General features: G+C 39.8%; 1 pseudogene; it reads right to left on the bottom strand.

Annotated features, from left to right (window-relative positions):
- Positions 1–2,653: 2,653 nt before the first annotated feature.
- Positions 2,654–23,766, bottom strand: part of LOC116639593 — a 119,500-nt pseudogene continuing 98,387 nt past the window's right edge.

Raw genomic sequence — 23,766 nt, forward strand, 5'->3', positions numbered from 1 at the left:
CTATTCTTTGGGCTTTGCTTCATTTCTCTAGAAAGCATGCCTTCCAGCTTTAACAACCCTTAGTTGGGGGAACATTAGCAGCAGGAAGGCTTCACATCAGCAAGCATGGCCCCAGCTTGGGGAGATTGGAGTTATGAAAAGGAGTAGGAGGGGGTCTTAGTCATGGGAATAGAGTAGGGTCCCAATTCTTCAGAATCAGACATGGGGTGAGGACTTGGTTAGGAGGACAGAGGTGAGGCCAGTGACGGAATCACAAGGTCAGAATCAGGCCTCACAAGGGTAGTTTGAGGTCTTGTATTAGCTCTTGCAATTCTCCCAACTGAGAGGGCTGGTGAAGGAGGTGGAATGGGGTCTGGGTACTGTGAGTCCAGGTTGTTGCATGGAGACCTGGGGGCGATGGAAGGTTGCTGACATTCAGGCAGTCATTTGGGATGTTGGGTGGTGAACTTCCTCTGCCCTCATGGTCCCCATGAGAAAGACTTTTCCTGGATATTTCTAGATGATGGTCCACTCTTCACTCATTCGCTAGCAAGGAGGGAAGAGTTACCTAGTCAGTGGGCTTGGAAGAGACGCTGGGCACAAATGGGCCAGCCCCTTCCTCCTGCCTCTGGTAGGGACCGCACTGTAGCTTCAGCCTGGTGGGCCTGGGGCTCTGCACTCTCGCCTGTGGAAGAGTGAGTAAAGGCACCTGATTGCGGGGCTTAGTTTTAGTTCAGTCTAAGCCTACCTGCCCTAAACATATAAACTGAATTGTCTAATTTAATCATCTTATCACTAATCAATATTTCGGCCTCCAAGAACTTCCTTCCTTTGTCTTGTTCTTTGTTTGGTTTAGAACTTGCCTGAGAAAGAAGAATGTTGATCCCTGGGTCCCTTCAGCTTCCCCACATGAATGTATGTGTCAGACAATAGCACCTACCGAATACCTGCTACACTCCCAGCACATTGGCAGTAAGGAGCGTTGCGAGGAGACTCTTTGTGGAGCATGTGCTAAGTAGCAGATATATTCTAGATGCATTTCACATATTTTCACTTAAAACATACAGTGAGGCAGGATTATTATTTCCATTTTACATATAAGACAACCGTGGCTCAAAAATGTAAAACAGAGGCACCTGGGTGGCTCAGTCGGTTAAGTGTCTGACTCTTGATCTCAGCTCAGGTCTTGATCTCAGAGTCATGATTTCAAGCCCTGCATTGGGCTCCACGCTGGGCATGGAGCCTACTTTAAAAAAAAAAAAAAAAAAAGTAAAACAACAACAGACAGAAACTTGTGCCTGGTAAGCATAGGTAGTAAGTGTTGGAACCAGAATATGTACTTTGCTATGTCTGGTGCCAAAAGTTGTATCATCAGATGTGGTTTCTTCTCTCCAACTTACAGCCTACTGGTAGGAACAATTAAATGAATCCCAAATTACAACATCTTCCAGACTGTGGTTCCTGTTAGTTACACACATGCTACAATGGGGAAAAAAAAAAGGATTGTCTACTCAAATTGAGGGGGGCAGGGTTATATAGACTTTCTAGCAGGGTAATCATGAAGTGGAATTTTGCAATTTGGGCATGAATCAGGCAATTCTGGATTATTATCTTACCATTTACTATCTGTATGTATTAAGCAAGTTATGTAACCTGTTTGAGTCTTGGTTCTCTCATTTATAAAATAGAAATAGTAATGGTAGCCCCATGGGTCTGTAGGGTGAATGAAATCGTGTGACATTTGTGAAGTTCCCAATACACTCCTTGGCCCCGGGTAAATGTTCTTTAGTATCTGTGTTCTCTCCACAAGGAGAACTGGAGTAAGCAGAGCTGTAGGGCTGAGAAGTGAGTTTTTCCCGGAAAGACGTGATTCAGTTGGGCACATCTTTGACTTCAGGCCATGAGCTGCTTCGAGAGTAGTTTTCACAGGTGACTTCCGGAGATTCAGACTTGATGTGACTTCATTACAGGACCACTGTTACCACTCTAAGGCCTGAAATAAAAACATCCTAACGTCTTCTTTATGTGATGCTCACAAACTCTGTAAAGGGTAGACAAAGCCCAGATGTTCAGGGAAATTTTATTGCTTATGCTGCAGTTTATACAACTCTGATGAGACCATTACAATCCAAATGTCCCCATGCTTACCCCAGGGAAACAGAAGGTAATTATTATTTCTGTGAGAGTTCCGTGGGCTTTGAAACATTTTTCATCACCAAAATATAAAAGGGAGGTAAATTTCATTTTATTTGTTGAGTTCTTGATTGTTTCTTCCTCTCTTTTTGGGGGGGTTGGGATTGAAAAAAAGACTGTTGCATACTGCATTTGGCTTGGTATGAAAACAAAACTGTGTCCTCAACTTGTTTTCTAAAGACCATCATTATACTGCTTCCTGGACTGGGTGGTGCAGTGGCCAAGGTCTTAAGTGAATTTAAAGTAAAAATTGACTAATGAGATCTGGTTTTGTTGTTGTTTAGTTTTTATTTCACTATCATAAACTTAACTCTGCAATCCAGCTAGACTTGGAGGGAAGTAAGGAAAACATGGAACCCAGAGAATGGCAGCAAAAGCACAAAAATTATAGGATATTTCAAACAGATGGGGGTGACGGGGTGCTTTCCTGAGCTACAGAAGGAATGGTCTGGTAGTTAAGATAAAACACAAGTCTAATTTGTTAGATTTGTCCACAGTCAGCAATGGTGATCTTCTTGCTGTTCTTGCCATTCCTGGACCCAGAGTGCTCCATGGATTCCACAATATTCCTGTCCTCATTCACCTGCCAAAGACCACCTGCTTGCCATCCAACCACTCAGGCTTGGTAGTGCAGATGAAAAGCTGGGAACCATTTGTGTTGGGCTCAGCCTTTGCCATGGACGAGATGCCAGGACCCCTATATTCAAGATGAAGTTCTCATCATCAGCTTTCTCCCCATAGATGGACTTGTTGTCAGTTCTGTTATGGCATATGATGTCACCACTCTGGCACAGAAATCCCAGAATAATCCTGTGAAAGCAGGAACCTTTATAACCAAGTCCTTTTCCCCCAGGGCTCAGAGCATGAAAGTTTGCTGCTGTCTTTGGAACTTTGTCTGCAAACAGCTCGAAGGGAAACATGGCCCAAGGGCTCACCATCCACAGGGATGTCAAAGGACTCAATGGGGTTGAGTTGACTATGGTGGGGTGGTGCAGGGGGCTCTGGGCCAGCAACATCTGCAAAGCCAAGATCTGGTTTTTTAAACTCTTGCTTCTGAGTGGAAGAAAATGCAAAGAATAAAATAAAGCAATTTGGAAAAGTCCAACATGGATTTCAAATCTCCCTCTCTGGACATCCCAAAGCTGCTGTTCTTGGAAGGGAGTCTAAGCAATGTTGGAACTACTTCGAGTGCCAAATACTATGCCCTCAGCTTTGGCATGGACCGATCTTCGGTCTTGTCCACAGTTAGAATGGACATCTACATCTGGAGCACCTGGTTACATGTCAAAATGAAGAACTATGGTCCAACTCCAGGTAGGCCCTGCATCGACAGCCCTGGGGATGCAGCCTGGGAGTCATTTTTTTTTTTTTCCTTAAATAAGCTCCTCAAGGTATTCATATTCACACTGAAGTTTGAAAAACACTGGCATGAAATCTGTGCTAAAGCAGAGTAGAAGGCACAACTGTTAGTTTCCCCAATTGGACTAGAATCTAATTTGGTTCAGTTTGGAAAAGAAAAGCTCCCCCAAAATTAAAAAAATATAAAAAAATCAAAGACATTTTATAAAAAGCCTGCTCATCTCAAAACCTCCCTCCTCTCTGCTTTTCATCTGTGTCGTGTTCTCTCTCTCTTGGGATTACAAAGTGTTCCAAATGCTTGCAGTGATTTTGAGCATATTCCCTGAGATCATATCTCTTCCAAGCTCCAGGGAGAAGGAGGAGGTCAGAAGTAAGTTCCCGCGGTGGGAGCTCGCCATGCAAGGACACAACTCTCTAACTCTGGCCTTGGCCTCCTTTCTAATGAAACAATTCCTTCCCAGCTTGTTTTAGTCTTTACCCACATACCTTCAATGCTCCCAGCTGGAGTTAGTCTCTCCCTCCCCTAGCCTGTCAAGCTCTTTCTCTAGTATGCTTTGCTTATTCCTGTCTGCCTCTTGATGAGTTAAAGCAAATGAAATATCATTTGCATAGTGCTCTCCAAAGCATTTCACAGACATGACCCCATCAATCTTCACAATATACCCTAGTTGGGCACTGGAATGTTCGCTCCTTAGTTTAAGAAAAGATGCTGAGTCTCCAAAGGTTAAGTGGCTTTTGACTTTCCTAAGAGTAGGAAACTAGTTAGCGTTAGAGGCAGGGCATCTTTCTATAACACCATTTTTTTTTTTTTTTTTTTTTTTTTTTTTATGGAAGGTGTAGTCTTATCCTATTTCATCAAACTACAAAATTTTTAAAATTAAGCAGCTATATGTACCAGAAGCCTACTAGATAATTTGGGATGTAAGAGTGTCAGCAGAGGGGTGCTTGGATAGCTCAGTTGGTTAAGCAACAAACTCTTGATTTCGGCTCCGGTTGTGATCTCAGGGTCATTAAAAAAATATCGTCTTATTAGATAGTAAATCAGGTTCACAAATAACTTTCACCCTTGTTATGGTTTGAGTGTTTATGTCCCCCCTTAAATTCATATGCTGAAATCCTAATGCCAATGTGATGGTATTAAGAGGTGGAACCTTTGAGAAGGAATTAAATCATGAGGTCAGGGGCCTCATGAATAAGATTTGTTCCCTTATAAAAGGGGGCTCAGAGAGCTCCTTTACCCCTTCTGCCACATGAGGACATAACGAGAAGTCTGCAATCAGAAAACAGCCCTCACCCAACCATGCTGGCACCCTGATCTTGGACTTCCATCCTCCAGAACAATTTCTGTTGTTTATAAGCCATCTAGTGTGTGGTATTTTGTGATAGCAGCCCAGACAGACTAAAACAACCCTGTATTATAGTTCTTCTTCTTCTCTCCCTCGAATGTTTTGAGCCTCCATATATTAGATACTACACCAAGAACTACACATACTTGAAAAAAAATCATAGTACAGCACACAAAGTAACTGCCATTGAGAATCTAAGTGCAGAGGAGAGATTGACCCACTAGATGAGCCAGAGAGTATGTTACATTGTGGTTAAGAGCTTTTTCACCAGACACAGACTACTTAAATTTGTTTCTTGTCTTTACGACTTAATACCTCCATGACCTTGGGCAAGAATTTCTATGTGTTACTCCTTGAAGACTAAATAAGCGTGTAAAGGACTTAAAACAAGTCCCAGAACAGACAAAGTGCTCAATAAATGTCAGTAATAACAGCAACGATAATAAATAATTCAATGTTACAATTATTACTTAAGTTTAAGTCTTTGGCCACATTTGAGAAGATATTAGCCATTATCTCTTTAAGAGATTTTTCTTCCCCACACTCTTTCTCTTTTCCATCTGGAGTTCTTATGGCATAACTCTTAGCCTCTTTGGTATTGTCTCACCAGTCCTAAGGCTCTATTTCTTTTTCAATCATTTTCCTTCTCTGTTCTTCAAAACTGGATAATTTTTATTGCTCTGTCAACAAGTTTACTGACTTTTTCCTCTGTCATCTCTATTTTGCTACTGAGCCCATTCAGTGAAAAGTGTTATTTTTCAGTTCTACATTTTCCAGTTGATTCTTTGTTATAACTTCTATTTATCTAGTGATATGTCCTTTCTATTCTTTCTCTCTCCCTTCCTTTCTTCTTTCTTTCTTCCTTCCTTTCTCTCTCTCTTCCTTCCTTTCTTTCTTTCTCTCTTTCTTTCTTTCTTCCTCTCTTTCTTTCTCTCTTTCTTTCTTTTTCTTCTTTTTCTTTCTTTCTTAAGTAAGCTCCATGCCCAGTGTGGATCCCAAAATGGGGCTTGAACTTGGGACTCTGAGATCAAGACCTGAGCTGAGATCAAGAGTCAGACGCTTAACTGACTGAGCCACCCAAGTGCTCCACTTTCTTTTATTTCCAAAGTGTTTACCCTTACTTTGCAGAGCATGGTTAAATTAATTTCTTTAAAGCCTTTATCTATAATAATTCCAATATCTCTATCATCTCAGCGTTAATATCTGTTGATGACTTTCTTTCTTACAAGATATTATGGTTTCCTCATTCTTTTGTTTATAATTTTGGATAATATCTTGGACATTTTCAATATTGCAAGGGTCTGAGCCTTATTTAAATCTTATAGGGAATATTTTTTGTTTGTTTCAGCAGGGAATTATCCTAGTTTAAGACCACAAATTCTTACTGGTCTTCTCTCTGGGTTGTGGTTCCAATGTAGTCTTAATTTTCAAAGCCTTTGGAGGCTCACTTAGATCTGTCCCATGTGTGTATCATGTGGTGGCTAGTCTGGGGCCTGGGTGGGAATTTATCCCATAGTTCAATTCTCAAAGACTTTTGTATGCAATTTAGGACCAAGCCCCATGAATGCACAGCTTGAAGGTGAGACCAAGAGTTCACCAAGAGACTTTATGGGATCCCTTTATTTCCCTTTGGTGATTTTCCTGATACATTCTGGCTCCCAATATCCATCCCATCCAACCATTCAGCTCACCCCACCCCCACCTTTGTTTTCTGTCTAAGAAATGATATTGTAGGTTCCCAGCTCTGCCATGTACTTCCTGAGACTGAGTCTACATCAGGGCCAAAAAGCCAAGGTATATAGAATGATAAGAAGGAACACCTCCCACTCTCTCAGTGCCACAGTTTTCTGGTCAGTATGGCTTCTTCTCCCTTAGAGGTGTAGGTGCCTGCCTGTCATGGCTGTCAGTCTTCCCACTACTATTTGCTATGGGATTGCCTGGAGACTGGAGTGGAAGAGAAGGAAAAACAAGACAAAACCAAAAGCAGGGGACTCTACCATTCTCTTTGACCCATGGGAACCTTCTTTCCTGCTCCTTGGTCCAGAAAGAAAAGGTGTTTTTTTGTTGTTGTTTGTTTTTTAAACCTTAAATCTTATTTTTTAAATCTTTTTAAATGGGTTGAATTGAACCCCCACCCTCAATCCTGTGTCAAAGTCCTAACCCTCACACCTCAGAACATGACTTTATTTGAAAATAAGATCATTGCAGATGTAATTAGTTCTGCTAAGATAAGGCCACACTGAAGTAGGATGGTATGCTAATCTAACATGACTGGTGTCCTCATAAAAAGGGAAGTTTGGACATCAGTACATATAAAAGGAAGATGATGTGAAAAGACAGCCATCCACAAGCTAAAGAGAGGCTGAAAGAAATCCTTCCTCCACAACACTTAGAAGGAACCCATACTGCTGACACCTTGATTTTGAACTTCTATCCTCCAGAACTGTGAGATAATAAATCTCTACTTTTTTTTTAAGGCACCCGGTGTGTGTTACTGGGTTCTGGCAGCTCTAGCAAACTAATACAGAGTTCACATCTGGTGAATACTTAGGAGTTTTCGTCTGTCTTTGAATCCAGGCTAAGAAATACCGGAGGAGGAAAAAGAGGAAAGTCATCACTGGTTTGGTGTTATTTCGAGTTCTGTTTCCTTCCCCAATCTGCCTGTTACCACTTTTATTTTATTTTTATAAATATTCTTCAGATAGCTACTCTGTGCATTCTGTCCAGGGTTTTTCATTGCATGGTGTGGGAGAGACAGGACAAAGTGTGCTTACTCAGTCTTGGCCAGAACCAAAACTAACAGTTTTGGGTTTGTTGCTTCCCTCTTGCTTAGATTTTACAGGGTTGATTTGAGGAAAAGGATCTTATGTTATTCCATCATCTTGTCAAGATGTTGAAACAAGGATCTCTCAATCTTCTTCCTTCTAAGACTAATTTCCTCCAGGCTCAGTTTAGAGATGTTAACATCTTTTTGGTTGCAATTTAAATTTCTGAGTTCATTCTGCTCATTATTTTTCAGGGCTGAGGGCCTTTTGGACTTTGGAGCAAAAAAAAAAAAAAAAAGTAAATTACCTCTCTTCACCTTTAATGATGAAGAAATGGGTATCCAGTGGCAAGACATTCTTAGGAAACCTATTTCTTATTTATATGAGTTTTATCCAATTCAATTTAATAGACATTTGTCCTTTCTTCTTTCCTTCCTTCCTTCCTTCCTTCCTTCCTTCCTTCCTTCCTTCCTTCTTTCTTATTTAAATTTACAAACAACATTAAAAGGATAAATTAGACATGATTCTTTTCCTCAAGAAATTCTGGCAAACTACGTCTCAGAGCCTTGATATCCTCAATTTATAGAATAGGAATAATTATACTCAGCATACAGATGTTGTGTGCATATTTAGAAAAAAAAGAAAAAATTTTATAAACATAGTGTTATGCAAATGAAGGGTTATGATATTTTATTTGCCCTAAATGTGTCTTCTCTCAAGGTTTAATAGGAGTCTGAAAAATAGGATGTTGGGTTTTACTGAATAAAACTATGTTTATTTTCTCCAAATCACTTCAGATTTTGTTCCCACCTCTTCTTAACCTAATATTTCAAGGCAAAACAACCCTGATATTTTTAGTCTGGAATTGTACAGCAGCCTCTCCTGGCCCTTGCCCTTTTTAGAAATATCCCAAGCATCATTAAGTCTTTTTTGAAAGAACAAGTACCAGATATTGCACATAATCTTCCACCAACAGCACACAATATTCCACCAACAGACACCCGGGTCTTATACAAAAGAAGAATATGTCATATTCAGATTTAAGAGAAAAATGTGAGGTTTGAAAGTACATAACCCCTTATATTGATATACAACTTGCCTTGGCTCTTGAAGCTACCTTCAATCTCTAATATCTTTATTCCCCCCATTTCTCAACCTGTCGAAACAGGACTCACTTATTTAGCAAGCCATTTTGAGCCATATTGTTTTGGTTTGGCAGTGAACAAGATAGAGAAGCTTCATGTTTTCAAGGTGTTTGCATTCTGATGGCAGAGAGTAGAAAGAAGAAGGAAGAGAGGGAGGGAGGGAGTAAGTAGAGAGGGGGAGAGAGAGAGATATCAGATAATGATAAATGTTGGGAAGAGAATTACAACAGAGTGAGATAATAGAGAACAATGAAGTGTCAGGGAAAGGCTCTCTTAGGAGTTTTCGGCTGTCTTTGAATCCAGGCTAAGAAATACCGGAGGAGGAAAAAGAGGAAAGCAAGAGCAAGAGCATTCCAGGCAAAGGAAACAGTCAACTGAGTTATTGACAATGGGTCAGGGACTAGAATGGTGACGACAAGGTGGGGGGACAAGAGCAAGAGCATTCCAGGCAAAGGAAACAGTCAACTGAGTTATTGACAATGGGTCAGGGACTAGAATGGTGATGACAAGGTGGGGGGACAAGATGAGTTCATAGGGGTGGTCCCAAACCAGATACATAGGTTTGCAAGTCAACGCAAGTAGCAGTTTGGATTACATTCCAAGTGTGATGGAAGCATCAGTGGTTTTTAAGCTGGGAGTAATAAATTCTGATTTACTTTTAAAAATTTTCACTCTGTCAGTTATGTACTTGTCCTTCAGGACCAATTCGAAATGTTTCTTCCATCAAACATTCTTCCCTCAAATCCCCAGGCAAAATCAATCACTCCTTCATCTTGGGCTTGAGTGCAGATCTGCCATTATACATAGTCATTTGGATTTTGGTGACTAATACAACTTAATTGAACCTGAGTGTTTCCCTTCTATAAATATAAGGATGGTATATAATAAATAAGTACACAGAAATGGCTATGGCAGTTAGGCTCTTAGTAAGTCCTGGTGTACTCTAAGTCCTTAGCACTTTGAACCTAAAACTTAGCATTTATTTTATCTTAAATTCTAGTTGGTCATTTGTATGTTTGGGTCATCCCAATGACTGACTTTCTTTAAGACAGATATTTATTATATTGGTACCCCCTTCACCCAGTAGAATTATAGGAATGTCATGAAATGGCAGATTGTTGTGTGTTCATCAAAGTCCATTTCTTTCTCATTCTATGTAAACAGCTAAACAAAATTTCCCAACCTCCAGTTAAGTATGGCCATGTGACTGAATTCTGGTTAACTGGATAGGATCAGAAGTGATATACATGATTTGCAATCTTTGCCCTTAAAAGCCTCCCATGGGTGATTCTTCCTGTCCCTTCCCTTGTTTGCTGGCAGAGTGAAGAATTATGAGGTGCTGGGGAAAGCAGGGTAGAAAGAAGCCAGAGACCCTGGATCAATGTAAGTCCTACTCATTGGAGGGAAAAAATAAATCTTACTTTGATAAGCTATTAAGCTGCCAGAGTTTCTCTTACACTGCTAGTATTACTCCAACTAGTGTAACATACCATCATATGTGCAGAATTTGTGTTTACTTTCATATACCTTGTCTCCTTTACTCTTTTCCATTATGAAGGATGCAAGGCAAGGCAAACCAAATTTTCCCATTTTTGTGGAGGAAGACTCTGGGGTAAGTTGTGATTTTCCCTGAAGATTAAGGTGAGAACCAAGCCTTGAGCTTGTTATTCCACTTCAGGAAAAACAAATGAGTAAATCTAATAGGTGATGAAGAATGGATTAGAAAGGAGTAAGGGCATCTGGGTGGTTCAGTAAATTAAGCGGTTAAGCATCTGACTCTTGGTTTCAGCTCAGATCATGATCTCATGGGTCATGGGATAGAGCCCCACATCAGCTCCATGCTCAGCGTGGAGTCTGCTTGAAAGATTCTCTCCCTCTGCTCCTCCCCCCACTCATGTTCTCTCTCTCTCTCAAATAAATAAATAAATCTTAAAAAAAAAAAAAAAAGGAGTAAAGCAAGGTTCTGAGAGACCAATAAGAGACAGTCATAAAAATAAGGGTGGCAAGAGATGAGACTCTGACAATGAAAGGGAAGGAGGGAAGGAAGGTGGTGAGAAGCGGATGGGAGTCCCAGAGCCCTACATTGTGCACTATGCTCTGCTGAATTGTCACCTCCTCACTGAAGTCCCCACTTTATAATGTTGGGAAACCAACCGACTTATTCCAAATTAATAAAGCACACGAGAATTCAAGGTGAATGGGATTCTATTTGAACAGTGGCTGTGGTTAAGGAAAAAATGGGTGATGTGAGAGACCCTTGGAAGGTAGGGGAGAAATTCAGTCATTATTGCTGTTTTAAAAAGTGTAAGTTGTGCCACACAGAGCAAAATTCGGTTCACTTGGGTTATCTTTTTTTTTACTTTTTTTAATTGTTATGTTAATCACCATACATTACATCATTAGTTTTTGATGTAGTGTTCCATGATTCATTATTTGTGTATAACACCCAGTGCTCCATGCAGTACGTGCCCTCTTTAATACCCATCACCAGGCTAACCCATCCTCCCACCCCCCTCCCCTCTAGAACCCTCAGTTTGTTTTTCAGAGTCCATCGTCTCTCATGGTTCATCTCCCCCTCCGATTCCCCCCTTCATTCTTCCCCTCCTACTATCTTCTTCTTTTTTTTTTTTTCTTAACATATATTGCATTATTTGTTTCAGAGGTACAGATCTGAGATTCAACAGTCTTGCACAATTCACAGCACTCACCATAGCACATACCCTCCCCAATGTCTATCACCCAGCCACCCCATCCCTCCCACCTGACCCCCCACTCCAGCAACCCTCAGTTTGTTTCCTGAGATTAAGAATTTCTCATATCAGTGAGGTCATATGATACATGCTTTTCTCTGATTGACTTATTTCGCTCAGCATAACATTGGGTTATCTTTTGACATATTTCAAGACTCACCACATGAGAAGAGTAAATGCTTTGGGGTCTTCTATTCTTGACTTTCCACTTTCAGATGGCAACTGACTGGGACATGACTTTTAAGTTCTTATTTCTAGCGTAGGCTTTTTCCTAGAGCTTACATCCATATATTTATTTGCCAAAACCTGAGTCTTGTTAAACTGCTCCCTGTCTCAATTTAATCTATCACCAGTCCCTGTAGAATTGGCCTCTTAAACATCTCTTGAAATGACTTCTCACTTTAATTTTAAAATGGATTCTAGCTATCACTCCTTGCTGCAGTTACTTCCAATTTTTCACTAAAAATATCTATGAAAATGCATTTAAAAAAGATAAAACTTGTCAACAGCATCAAATTTTAAAACTGTTAAAAATTACTGGAATCCAAATTACTTTTAACAAATTACCAGAGATTAAAATAAAAAAAAAAACATTTTTTAACAAGTCCCTATATAGTCAATAGAAACATCACATTTACCCTTCTACCAAAAAAAATAGAAAATTCTTTAGTTTATGGTCTGTGGCTCTGAAATGTAAAGTTTAAACCAACGAAAAAAGGAGCTCTCTCTTTTATGTAGAATATTCTATTAAAAGCTGTCACCATGAAGCTACCATTCCCATCATTTCCATTTTGTTCTTCTTTGTCTATAGTTAGCTCTCCCTAGTATAGGTGGAACATATCACATTTGTATGTGTTTAATAACTGGATCTTAGGTAAATTATGGACTTAAGGAGGGCAGAGGTTATGTCTATTGTGTTCATCGTGGGGTTTTCAATACCTAACAGAGATCCTAGGAGACAGTAATCTGCTCAACATTGCTTTGCTCTTGGACTATACCCATTCCCTCACTCATTAAAAACAAACAAACAAAACCATAAAAAAACAACTACGGCTAAAAAACAAAAAGACAATTGGCACTGATATACAGTATTTGGAAGATGAAACACTTCATTTAAGACTCATGGGTGGGAACAGAAAAAGAGACTTGTTAGCAGGGTTATTCTGTGATTTTTGTCCCCACTGTAGTCCATTGGTTCAAAGGACAATGAACCAGATGGTGGGCATAGGAAAAGCTGCAGTCTCTGTCGAGCACACTTACAGGTGACTTTGGAGGTGCATAATCTCCATTTCTTCTTTGAGAATGGCATTTAACTATCTCCCAAATGAACAGTGCCTGGAAACTAGGGCTGGCAAACATTTAATGTATAGATACACAGTACGGCAATACAGTATAGATAAATCTCATCGCACTTGAAAGTGAACAAAGTGGAAAATAAACATGAAATGTACTGCAGAACAAGTGAAAAAAAATATCCTGAACACCGAGGATATCTTCACGCATACCAATATATTATATATATATTTTTACAACAACTGGAGGAAAGTGTTAGGAAACTAAATACTTTGATGGAATGCAGGAAGTGATGACCTCTATAAAGCAGGAGCAGAAAGGCTTAAGCAGAGAACTAGTCGACATACAAAGACAGCAGACTGGGAAGACAAGAGAGCCGAGACACGGAAGGGCCACAAAGAAACCAACAATTCAACATCAGAGCTAAAATCCCTATAGGAGATAGTGCAGGGGCAAAGTGATGGTAACACACAAAATGTGGGAAGCAAACTTGAGCAGTTCTACCAAAATGTAAGGGAAAGATGATTATTATTAGAGAAAAAATAACAGCTATAGAGGAGAAAGTACACAGACAACAATACTATTGGATACCTAATGTTACTTTTAAATATTTATTTATTTATTTTGAGAAAGAGAGAGAGAAAGAGAGAGTGAGTAGAAGGAGGGACAGTGGGAGAAGGGGCAGAGGAAAAGAATCTCATGCAGACTCTGTGCTGAGAGTGGAGCCTGATGTAGGGCTTGATCCCAAGACCCTGAGATCATAACCTGAGCCAACAGCAAGAGTTGGCTTAACCAACTGAGCCACCCAGGCACCCCTCTAATAGTAAGACTTTTTGATTTTCACCTCATAGTTCTATAAAAGTTGATTTTATTAATATGATCTCTATGAAAAATCATCCTGGATGAGGAAATTCATTTAGTGTAGGGACATATCTTAAAATAGTTTAAAACATTTAAAAGAACATTTCAGTAAAAGAATCAATAACATATAGAACATTTGTGAAAGCATAAGTAATAAAACTTAGTACTTAGTAATTATTACTAAAAATAAAAGAAAACCGAACATCAAAGCCTGCCATTATAGAAACACTGGCAGAAAACCCAAGAAATCACAAATTTAGTGGAGAGTTTGAACTTAAAACAACTATATAACCTTGAGATGAGTGACTTGAGTACATATTTATGATGAATTTATAGACGTGTACAAACATAAAAAATTTTATTCTTTTGAAGAAAAATTTTACTCTTATCCAAAAAATAAAAACTCAACAGGAGTTCTTTTGTTTAATTATTTATTACACAAATATTTGTGGAGAATCTACTATTTAGTAGACATTGTACTGTGTTCTGGGTACTATAATAGTGAGCAAAACAGCCTGAATCTGTCACCACTAAGTCTTTAATCCAATGTAGCATGCCAATAATCAATCATACAATCACAAAACAGCCTGTAAATGTTGTGATGAGCGTATAAGGGCCTGTTGGGCCTGAGGAGAGGTGCCTCATCCAATCCTGGGATGCTGAGGACTTGGGGGACTCTTCTAAACCAGGTCATTACCAACATGAAGGCCAGAGCGAGAGAGATCCTGATGAGCTGGAGGAACCAGGAGTTCTTTGTGTTTGACTTTTAGAATTAAGGAAGGAGAATGAAAAGAGGCACAGAGAAAAGTAAGCTTGAAGAGATCAACCACTTGAAGACATTGGGTAGGATCCCAGTAGTGTCTTGGTTTTTCAGACATAGGGTTCAAACAAACTTTTGACTTTCTTTGTACTTACATCTTTATACTTGTATAGTACTTTGTTACTTTAAAGGATATGTACCCTTCAAACCCCCTCTATGTGTCAGGTACTTTAAATATATTATTTCACTGAATTTCTCCTGGAATTTCATGAGGTAGGCATGCATAGCTTTATTTTATTTAAATTCAATTTAGTTAACATATAGTATATTATTAATTTCAGGGATAGAATTTAGTGATTCACTAGTGTTCATTACACGAAGTACCCTCCTTAGTGCCCATTACCTAGTTACTCCATCTCCTCACTCACCTCCCAAAATCCAGCCACCCTCAGTTTGTTTCCTATAGTTAAGAGTCCTTTAATGGTTTGCCTCCCTCTTTGTTCTTATCTGATTTTATTTTTCCTTCCCTTCCCCTATGTTCATTTCTTTTTTTTTTAAGATTTTTTTAAAAATTTTTTATTAGAGAGAGAGAGAGTACAAGCAGGGGGAGCGGCAGGCAGAGAGAGAGGGAGAAGCAGGCTCCCTGCTCAGCAGGGAGCCCAGTGCGGGGCTCGATCCCAGGACCCCGGGACCGTGACCTGAGCCGAAGGCAGACGCTTAACCGTCTGAGCCACCCAGGTGCCCTGTTCATCTCTTTTGTTTCTTAAATTCCACATATGAGTGAAATCATATGATAATTGTCTTTCTTTGACTGACTTATGTTGCTTAGCATAATACCCTCTAGTTCCATGCATGTAGTTGCAAATGGCAAGATTTCATTCTTTTTGATGCCTGAATAATATTCTATTGTGTGTATATATTCTTTATCCATTCATCTGTCAATGGACATCTGAGTTCTTTCCATATTATGGCTATTGGGGACGTTGTTATAAACATTGGGATGCCGGTGCCCCTTCAAATCACTATGTTCGTATCCTTTGGATAAATATTTAGTAGTGCAATTGCTGGGTCATAGGTATTTCTATTTTTAACTTTTTGAGGAACTTTCATACTGTTTTCAAGATGGACATTGTGGCACAGAGAAATAGATCAACCTGCTAAAGGTTAACCAGGAAGTGGAAATGGTGGAATTCAAATAAAACTATCTACATCTGCTGGACTGGACGGTGAGGATGAGGCTGAAGATGTTGATGATGGAAATGAAAAGAGTACCCCCACCATCACTGTAAGAGCATCAAATACTTGCCGAGTGCCAGGTACTAGTCTTAGAAGGTTACATTCATTTATTTTCACAAAAATACTAGCATTGTCTTTGTTTTATAGATGAGGAAATGGAGGTTTAGAGAGGTTTAGTGAATTCTGGGCATAATTAAGAACCCTCCATCAAACAGCTTACTTCTTTGAGCTCAACCTCCAGTGACACTCAGGCTTGTTCCTGTGTGGGCTGCCCTCCCTTTGCTGGTGCCCTCTTTGATTAACCTTCACACCTACTTTTAATTCATTCATTCATTCATTCATTGCCTATTTTTAAATGCAGCTCAGGCATCACATGTGTCAGAATTTTCCCTCCACCCTCCCACCCCCGTCCCCCATCTGATCAGATACCATTACTCTCCATCCCATTGACCTATCTTCCTCTTTGCGTTCTGCCCTTGGTTTTATCTTTGTCTATGTTTCTAACTCCCAGTCTTCCGTGAACTCCTGAGAAGGAAGATAGGCACTGTTCAGCTGTGCATTCCAACTACTTTTCACACTGTTTGAGACATCCTGGGTTTCTGAAGCTCTAACAATTCTCTGAGAGGTGAGCTGAGTGACTGGAAATCATGCATAATTAAAGCAGGGCTGAAGAATATATTATATTGAAACGCATAAAAGCTCACTTGTGGTAGAAGTGCATTCTGAGGCCAAATTAACCTGTGATCCTCTGTAGAGAAATGGTTTTGCTTTGTTTTTTCCTTCCTAAGTGGTTGAAGGACACTTTTCTTATTTATACTTGGAAATTAAAAAGAATCAGGACCAGTTGTGTTATGGGATTAGTGTTCTTTATTAATATCGCCTGGTGTGTACTTTTCATATGCAGGCCTTGTATTTTTCTTTAAGCTGGGGAAATTCTTTGTCATTATTATCATTTTATTAAAACTATTAACTTTCTTCTGTCTTTCATGTAATTTGTGTTCTACTGTGAATCCCATCTTGGCTTCATTTTTGAATTTGAATTCGGGTGCAATTTGTGGACTCGTTCTCTCAGTCCAAACTAACGTTTACTAATTCCATTTTTCTTTTACTATGATAAATGTGCTTTTCACCTCCTTTAGTCCTTCCTGGAATGAAATTGTTTCCTTTTTTATGACTGCAAGTTCTTGTTTTAAAGATTTAAAGACCTCTTGACTCTTTTTTAAAAAATATTTATTTTAAAGAGAGAGAGAGAGAGAAAGTATGAGTGGGCGGTAGGGCAGAGGGAGAGGGAGAGAGAGAATCTTAAGCAGACTCCCTGCTGAGCATGGAGCCTGACGTGGGGCTCAATCCCAGGACCCTGAGATCATGATCTGAGCTGAAACCAAGAGTCAGATGCTTAACCATCTGAGCCACCGGGCACCCATAAAGTCCTCTTGACTCTTGAAAAAGTTAATTTAAGGATGTGAAAGTTTCCTCCTTTTTCTCCTCATCATCCATTTTCAGAATCTTTTGGATTATGGTATTTTCTCTCCTGTCCCTGATTCTTCTTTGTCTCCCTCTTTGCCACTGAGGGCTGTATATTTTCCGTGAAGGGAATGATAAGAGGGCTTCTCTCAGAGATTGTGTGGGTACCTGTTCACAATTCCTAAGCATCTTGTTTCTTGAGATGTGGCAAAGTATTGGTCATGTTGACACTTTCTTCAATCCAATCTAGTTTTTTCTTTATCTTGAAAGTGCTCAATGTTTTTGGTACATGGACATTACTATTTATGAATTTCTACTAAAAATAAAGGTTGTCTTACTTTAAATCTTATTGGTCACTGTACTGTAATTCTGGAAGTCTCCTCTATCCTGTTTATACAGAAAAATGTCATATTACTGTTATTTATTTATTTATTTAATGTATAATGTATTATTTGTTTCAGGGGTACAGGTCTGTGATTCGTCAGTCTTACACAATTCACAGTGCTCACCATAGCACATACCCTCCCCAACGTCCATCACCCAGCCACCCCATCCCTCCCATCCCCCTCCACTCCAGCAGCCCTCAGTTTATTTTTAAAAGCAAATTTAAAAATGCTAACCAACTTATTTATAATTTTCTTTATTCTTACAACATTATAAAGAACATATGTTGTTCATATAATCAGGAAAAATAATAAAAGTTATAGTATTCATTTATATTATTGATACGGTATCTGTAGGTAATCACCTCAGATATGTAAAACAATGATTAATGCAAATGTAACATTGTGTGAGTTTAAGGTGTATAACATGTTAATTTGATACACTTAGGTACTGTAAAATGATTACCACAAGTATATCTCAATAAAGCTGAAAAACTAAAAGAAGTCACATACCTGCATTATCAGGGACATGGCCAGGGGTGCAGAGGGAAGCCTTGGGGTCTCCCACTTCTGCTGAAGGCACCCCTTCTCTAGAAATTGGTGAATGTGCTCTTGTTATTTGTTCTTCCAATGGTCCATGCTCGTTTCTTTCTTTAATCGCAGTTCTTTTTTCTTTTTTTTTAATAAAAGTCAGGAGTGTGTTCATGAAAGCTAGGCTATCAGACATTTTAAAATATTTCCTGAGCTGTATTCGGGAATCATTACAATCCCTTGTCACTGTCCCATTGCCTTGGAGTAGACACACATGTTCCCACTCTCTTTTCCTCCAGACAAATTATATTCCATGATGCCTCTTGGTCCTTCAGCAAATAACTCCCTCCCAGGTCTCTCTGTAGTCCTTGAGCTGTCTTTAGGCATGTCTCAATATAAATTTTAGAGTTAATATGGGTTGCTAAGCTGGAACCCCACCACTCATATGACTGGGCTTTAATTTGATGAAACTTATTGTGGGCATGTTTATTGTTTGCACGTTCCTGATTCTTGGAAAGCCTGAAGTACAAGGTATTACCCCAGTATTCCACTGTGACTCGCAGAGGACTCTGAGTAATTTTGGGAAAAAGTAGCACTTAGCTGCCTTGATTCCACACAATGCAGTATCTTTGTAGGAGCCTACCATTCTCCAGGTATACCCTTCATCCACTAAATTCACTGGGACTCAAATGAGCTCAGGTTTGAGACAGTCTTGGCTTTCCCTTTTGAAAAAGGGAAAAACCAGGACTGAAAGCTTTGGGATTATAAATAGCTTTGATTTAGGCCACCTGGGTGGCTCAGTCAGTTAAGCAGCTGCCTTCGGCTCAGGCCATGATCTCGGGGTCCTGGGATCGAGCCCCATGTTGGGCTCAGTGCTCAGCGGGGAGTCTGCTTCTCCCTCTCCCTTTGCTCTTCCCCCCAACTTGTGCTCTCTCTCTCTCAAATAGATAAACAAAATATTAAAAAAAATAAATAGCTTTGATTTATTTCTGAAAGGTTAATCTATATAATATCAATATTAGTAATAATTCTAATACTGATATCAACATCAGCTCTCAGATATTGAATATCTATTTTCTTTTCTAGGAGATTTACCTACAGTATCACATTTACTCTTTACTGTGTCTTACTTAACAAAAGAGGGATCTGGGGCACCTGGGTGGCTCAGTCGGTTAAGTGTCCAACTCTTGGATTCTGCTCAGGTCATGATATCATGGGTTGTGGAATCAAGCCCCATGTCGGGCTCCATGCTCAGCGGGGAGTCTGCTTGAGGATTCTCTCTCCCTCTGCCTCTGCTCCATCCCCCACTTGTGCAAGTGCTCTCTATCTTAAATAAATAAATAAATAAATAAATAAATAAAAAATAAATAAATCTTAAAAAAAAAGAGGGATCTGAATAATTGGAGAGGTCAAGTAACTTGCCACAGGTAACATAAAAGTGGTAGAAACTTCTCTGTTTCTCTCCATATCCTGTTACTTTTAATCGCTCTACATTAATGCTGGCAAATGTGTTCCCAGATATTGGTGAAATTGTACTCACATCATCACGAAGTCTTAATTTGAAGATATTTATTCAATTCAGCAGCAGACTCTAGCTCTGGTTATAGGTATGAAGGTGAAAAAAACGAGGTCCCATGTATGAGCGAAACAAAGTAGGCTGAGGATTGGAAAGTAGAATGCTAGACAGAAAACTGAGGCAGAAGTCCAATTGAATAAGCAGGGAAGTGAATTCAAGGAATGAGAAATTGTCCAGTCCAGATACGGAATGAGGGAATGTCCAGAACTGGGCCCAGCACAGGAATGCTGGAACGATTGGTTGATAAGGCTGGGTCTACAAAGATGCTGCCTGGGTTAGCATAGCTTAGGAAGTGGTCACCGGATGGGCCAGCAGAAGTCCCCACCTGTTAATGCATCTCCTCTCTCCTGGGTCCACAAAGCAGCTTAATGAAGAACCTTAGCAGTCTAGATGGCCGGCTCACCTCTCAAAGGTTGGTAGAGTCAGGTTATCCTCCTCAATTGTCTTTGCTAGCTCTTCATCTTTGATCCAGAGGAAGCTGCCTTCCTTCTTTTCACCAGGACAGATTTAGTTCTGAAGATTCTCACATCTCTTGGCTTCAACAGTGAAAGAAACACTTTCCGGAATGTTTTAATTTTCCTTTCACGGTGAAACCAGACCAAGTGGAATAAAGTGAAAACAGGCACAACAAAGCAAACGTTCCTCATCCTCTAGGGAGACGGGGCTGGCTCAAAACACTTCAAGTGGTAATCTTAATTGAGAATTCTTTCAGTTAGGTGAAATATAGATGAGCCATTCCACTTCTCTGGGGCAACCTCAAGGGGAAGACTAAGTCCAAGGATAGAAGTTTCTGGGGTACCAAATTTGTTCAACATAAAGGAAAGCCTTACATCAGTGAGAGTTGCCAAGATGTGGAATGACCAATATCAAGAAAGGACCCATACATCAAAAAAGACATGTTGCTAATCACAATCTAACAAAGGCCAGATAAGCATTTGGCAGGTATGCTGGGGATGGGGCTCTAATATCATGTGGGAGATTGGATTAGAGTTTTTAAGTTCCTGTATCAGTTAGCAATTGCTTTATAACCAACCATTTCAAAACTCAATGACTTAAAGCAGTAAGTATGTATTATTGCTCACGTTGTCTAGGGGACAGCTGAATGGTTATTTCATCTTGGTTGGGCTCCTTCATGTGTCTGCCATCAGCTGAGCTGGGTGTAAGTGGCTTTGCTGACCTGGGCTGAGCACTACCGTATATTCAGGAATGACTGGCTATAGTCTGGTTGAGGATGGCACTGGCTGAGAAAAATGGGTGCTCATCCATGAGGTCTTTAATATTCTAGCAGGTTAGCTCAGATTTGTTTATGTAGTCATAATAGGGATGGAAGAGAACAAGAAACTCATGGCCTCTTGGGTCCTATTCCTAAAACTAAAATTTTACTGTATCTCATTGAACAAAATAAGACACAAGGCCAGTCAAGATTCGAGGGGTAGGAAAATGACTCTGCCTCTTCAATAAGAGAAACTGCAGACTCTTACTGCAAGGGTGTGGATAGTGGAAAAATGCAGGCCACTTTTTATAATGGCCACACTCTTCCATCCCACAGAGTCCGTGATTCCAATAGGCTTGTGGGTCTATCTTATTCATTTACAAAGTCATGTCATGATTTTTATTTATTTTTCTTCTATTAATATATAATCTGTTTTATACCTGAAGGATTTATGGTTCCTAATCATGACAACCTAGAGAGATTGGCAACGGCTCCTTGAATAATTTATAAATATAGGTAGAATGTTGTCCTGTCTTCTGTTTATAGAATTCTTAAGGCAATAGGCAAAATAACAACAGCCCCAACAACCACCACCATAACAACCCAATGATGTTAGGATTTTCACCATTATATTCAGAGTTTATAAAAACATGATTATATGTGACCTATGCAACTAACTTTGGAGGCAGGCAGAGTATCCATTTAAAGGAAATTGGACTCAAAGAGCTTAAAGAACTTGCCCAAGGTCATCCAATTCATTATTCCCAAGATTTCACATTTCTTAGGTTTTTTCCTGGGAAGATGTTAGCGTTTAAACAGGAATACTTCTTGCCTCATACCATTAGGAGATCATTTTTAAGTATTAAGAAATCAGGTTCTTTTTTACATCCCCCAGTTCATGTTTCTCTCCACAATAAGTAATCTACTCCTGGAGGTAGGAGAGTGAGGTTTTTATAAACGCGATTACAGCATTAGTTCTCTATTCTGCCTCCCTTGCCTTACATTTAACATTTACCTTACCTTACATTATATTGCCTTTTATTTACATTTAACACATTTCAATAATACTTGATCTTCAGTGAGTACCCACTCTGGGCCTCACACAATTCTAGGCCATCAAATAATACATCATAATAGCTCCAGGAAATGGTGTTGGAATATTGTGAAAAATAAGACGGAGAGGTGTTAAATGACTTACAAGGTAATATAGTAAGTCTACCTAAGTACTACCTAAGTTTGACTCCAAATTTTATAATCTTTCTACTGCATACAAACCTTTCTTATTGTCTAATTTCCTGAAATAGATAATAAAATCCTGCATCTTGGTGGTATTTTGATATTCCTGTCATTTATAACTTCACTTGTTCCTTAAAAGCTTGTGGATAGCTACTAGTCAATGTAAGAATTCCTGTTTCTACATGTAGGGATACTGGAGAACAGAATGGACAATTGACTAGCTCAAAGCTACAAAGTTTTTTGCTGCTGGAGATGGGACTGAAAATCAGATGTCTTGAATTCTGAAGTGGTTTCTTCTTCAAATATCTTTCAAGGTCATCATAGTAGGACCTCTGCCTTCTCTCTATATGTTCACTTAAAGTTTTCAGTCCTCATTTAAAAATTTTTTATTGGGGGATTGGCACCTGGGTGGCTCAGTCGGTTAAACATCTGATTCTTGATTTTGGCTCAGGTCATGATCTCAGGGTAGTAAGATTGAGCCCCACGTTAGGCTCTGCGCTGAGTGTGGCACCTGCTTAAGATTCTCTTTCTGGGGCGCCTGGGTGGCTCAGTCGTTGAGCGTCTGCCTTCGGCTCAGGTCATGATCCCAGGGTCCTGGGATCGAGCCCCGCATCGGGCTCCTTGCTCGCCGGGAAGCTGCTTCTCCCTCTCCCACTCCCCCTGCTTGTGTTCCCTCTCTCGCTGTCTCTCTCTGTCAAATAAAATCTTTAAAAAAAAAAAAAAAGATTCTCTTTCTCCCTCTCCCTCTGCCCCTCCTCCTGCTTTTGCTTTCCCTCTCTCTCCCCGTCCCCCAAAAAACTTATTGGGAAAAAACACCCTTGTATTGTACTTTCTAATTTGATGATACATATCTCTTCTTTATACTAGTCTGTAGGTGAGATCTTTCTTATAGGGCATTTTCAGTGGAATAATATATGTGTTTCTTCACCCTCCTGGAAGAAGACCAGAGAGAGTAGTTAAAGCCTGTTCCCATGGGAAGCATTGCAGAGGAGGAATGGAAGAATAGTAAATATTAATGAGGGTGTGTTAGATATTTACCCTTCTCCTCCAACCGTCTTATTGATGTAGCATAAATCCCAATATGGTAGGTAAATGAGAAACAATGTATCAATTTTCATGAATCTGGGCAAGTTTATGATAGATATGAAATGAGACTGGAGAATTTCTCCAACTGTAAATCAAGACCTTGTACACACAGGCATGTCTGGAGAGGGGTGGGGACGCTGGACCTCAGAGACTTTTCAATCTGTATATTAAACCACGTGCATGGATGAAGGCCCTCTACCTTCCTCCTCCTTCCAGTTACAGGTGGAAAATGAAGGTATCTAGGAAGATGCTCAGAATTCCCTCTAAGTGGTCCTCAAACTTTAGCACCTGTAAAGTTGTTGGTACTCAGATTGCCGGTCCTACCCCAGAATTTCTCATTCAATAGATCTGATATGGGGCTAAGAATTTGCTTTTTTTTAACTTTCTGACAAGTGCCCAGATTATGTCAGTGCTGCTGATCAGAGACTGCACTCTGGGAACTGCTGCTTTAGAAGGAAGGCCTGCCATGGGCACTGGAAATAAAATAACACTGACAACAGCTGATGTTTATGAAGCTCTTGCCACATGCCTGGTGCTGCTCTAGAGTTTTAAATGAAATACTTCATTTAGGGGCACCTGGGTGGCTCAGT

This window comes from Phoca vitulina, unplaced genomic scaffold (genome assembly GCF_004348235.1).
Source record: "Phoca vitulina isolate PV1807 unplaced genomic scaffold, GSC_HSeal_1.0 scaffold18, whole genome shotgun sequence".
NCBI lineage: Eukaryota > Metazoa > Chordata > Mammalia > Carnivora > Phocidae > Phoca > Phoca vitulina.